We start from the raw sequence: 3,368 nt of genomic DNA on the forward strand, positions 1-3,368 counted from the left end.
TTTTTTTTTCCTCATTCTTTACTTTCCTTCCTATCCCTTCTCCTTTTCATTTTCTTTTAACCAGTAAACCTTCAGTTCAACATTATAAAGCAAATATAAAGTTTGGACTTGAAAGCTGAAGACATAAATGACGTGTTAGTATCATCAATTTCATGACTATTTTAAGAGTTTTTCACTTTGGTGGAGAAAGCTATTTTAGCAAAAGCGTTATGTAGTGGTACCTCTTCATATTCCTTGAATATGGGTTGTCAGGTAAATAGAATATCAAAAGCATCTAATATAGAAATTTATAAAGACTTTTAAAGTGGTTGATACTCAACACTAATATTAGAAGGAATAAAACTATCTAATCTCTTAGTTTTTTTCTTTAATGCAGTAATATTTTGAGTAATATGTAATATTTTGATATTAAGATTTTTGCCTCTGTTAGTCTAAGTTATCTAGTTGTGATTCAGACTTTAATGTGCATTTTCTAATGTAATTTTTATGTTATCTATACTCTAAAAATATCCAAGGTGAAGTTTAGTGTTTTTTTTTTTTAATTTATAATGTCTTAGAGTTATTAACAGGTAAAATATTTTTATGTTCACATTACTTGTGAAAAAGTAATTTATCTTCATAATTAATGTTGTATCTATAACTAAAATATTAGAGAAGAAATAGAGGAAAAGGAAAAGACAAAGGTATAATCTTTTCAAATTCTAAGCACCTAAACTCTCTAGTTCAGAGTAAGATCATACTTCTATAAATAAAAACTTTTTGTCTTGAACCTTTATCAATTAAGGGAACTATCAAATAAGAGGTTATCAATTAAGAACTATCCAAGAAACAAACTACACTCTGAGTCACCTTGCATATACTGTAGAGAATGGTTAGCAATTGATTTGTTATTATGTAATGACCTGTTATTATGCAACTGACTTGTTATTATGTAATGACCTAATAGCTGCCTGCAATTATAACTGTACCTTCTGGGAGTGCATGTCTTGTTTCTCTTAAACTTACTCCATGTTGGTATGTAAATCCTTGAGAAGCCCCGTAAGCATTCTTCAACATGGGAGTTATGGATATCAGCAGGCTGCTGAAAGTGATTGTGTGAAGAACATTTCTTTGTTAATCCCCTATTCTAGTTCTGGCTCATTCATGAGACTCAATTGCCCCTTAAAATAATCTTAAATTTGGATTTACTGCTTCAGAATGATACATAATGCTATTAGCAAGATAAATGAGAGTGAAGCAGTTACCTCTACTTATCCTCTCTGATCCACTTAGAATTTTGTTAAATTCAACTGAGCATATACATACTTGTTCAAAGTAAATCAACTTATTTTACTTTTTTATTATTTTTTGTATTTAAAACAGTCATGATACTGAAACAGAAAAAGGATTGCCAACCAATTATGAAAAAGGAAACCAGACACTGTGTGAGGCGCTGTCTCAATTAAATCTCTTTCATTTCAAACAACAGAAAAAAGTAACAACATTTCATATATCTAAAACCAAAATGAGTTGGATACTGGAGTAGCTTGTAAAACTGAAGAAAGAGCTATACAACCAGCGCATGGGAAATACAGGAGATATGTAGGAGATATCAGCATTATAAATTTGTGGACATTCTTTATAGTGCTCCATTAGAGAACTTGCAATAAGATTTGGTCTCTCGAAATTTTTCAAATTCCCAAAGAAAAGAATCTGTTTAGACCATATTTGGTCAAACACTAACCTTTTAGTCTAATCCTCTGGCCTAGTTCATAGTAGGAGCTATGATATTCAGCTTCATGGGAATCACTTACATGAACAAATGCAAAAGGAATATTCTTAGCAGGAGGAGAGAAGGAATGCTGAGTAGCCCAAACAATAAAATACGCATCACATTCTGACTCCTGTCTTCTTAACAATACACACATGCCCGTATGCTGAAATTTTATTATGGTATTTTAACAGAATTCAATTATCTTATATATCACTCAAAATAAACTTACCCTTTCCCAGTAGAAAACAGACAGGAGCCATGTTTACGTTACATTTATATCACTGGCATGGAGAAGGTGTATACTTTTTTAGATCCTGAATTATTTTTCTACTTATGTGGTAATTTCTTGCTGGTATTGTGCAACTTGTAAATAGCACCCAAATATTTATAATGCAGTTAGTATGAGGGGTAATTCTTAAATAGTACTGTCCAGGTCATAATCCTATAATGCTAGTTGCATCTGTACAATGGAGTATGTACTGGGCATATATTATTTTCCTAAAATCTCTTTTGGTTAACATTTACTTTTTTCATTATTCCATGTGGTATTCCATCCCCATCCCAGTACTAGACATGAGAACCAGGAAAAACAATAAAGTACATAACCTTGGCAGAATTCTTTAATCCTGAATAAAGAGAAGACCCAAATGGAGTTACCTGTGTTAGGGAGGGAAAATATTTTCCCTTCATTTTCTAGGTCCCTGGCTTAGACTCCATTGTAATTAAAGACAAATTAACAAGAGAAAAACAAACAGAAGTTTGATAACATGTATACCTCTCGTATTCATGGAAGTTACCCAGGAAAACTGAGTAACTTTTCCAAATTGCTCAACCTACCACCTTAAATAATAACACCAGCCAAAGATAAAAGAAGATGTTAGGGGGTTGCTGGAGCCAGTTATGAAAGGATATCAGAAATGGCATAACAAACAAGGATAAGGTAGTTATTCAGATTAAAGTTATTGCCTTCTCCATTGATAAGAGTTTCTAGAGATTTAGTTATTCTCTTTTTGGTAAAGAGAGGGAGACATCATTACAAATGGAGATTTCTTTTATAAATATAATTGTCCTTTACTTCTACTTGATTTTCAGATCTTTTCCTATGTCTGCTTTTTCTTAGAAAATATCCAGCTCAAGACAATCCTTATGCCAAAGAGGCATATTATGAGGTGACGAATTGTTTTCCCTTTCACCTGTAACAATGTCTAACTTCCTAATAAAATTATATACCTTTACTTTTAACACACCATAGATGGAAAATTTAGAGCTCAACCATGATTAGCAAAGTCTATTTTGTTAACTCCTTGCATAGACTTGTATTAATACAGACTATGAACTGTAAGTAACTGAAAACTCAGACTTACATCAAATAAAATAGTATGTGCTGTTTGAGTAATAGAAAATCCATAAGATACCGTTATGAGTTGAATTGTGTCTGCCCAAAGAGATAGGTTGAAGTTCTAATACCTAGAGCCTCGGATGTGATGTTATTAGTAAGTAGGGTTTTAACAGATATAATCAAGTTAAAATGCAATTATTAGTGTGGGCTCAAATCCAATGTGATTGGTGTCTTATAAAAGATGGAAAATTTGACATGGAGACAGGCACACACACA

This window comes from Pteropus vampyrus, unplaced genomic scaffold (genome assembly GCF_000151845.1).
Source record: "Pteropus vampyrus isolate Shadow unplaced genomic scaffold, Pvam_2.0 Scaffold136, whole genome shotgun sequence".
Lineage (NCBI taxonomy): Eukaryota > Metazoa > Chordata > Mammalia > Chiroptera > Pteropodidae > Pteropus > Pteropus vampyrus.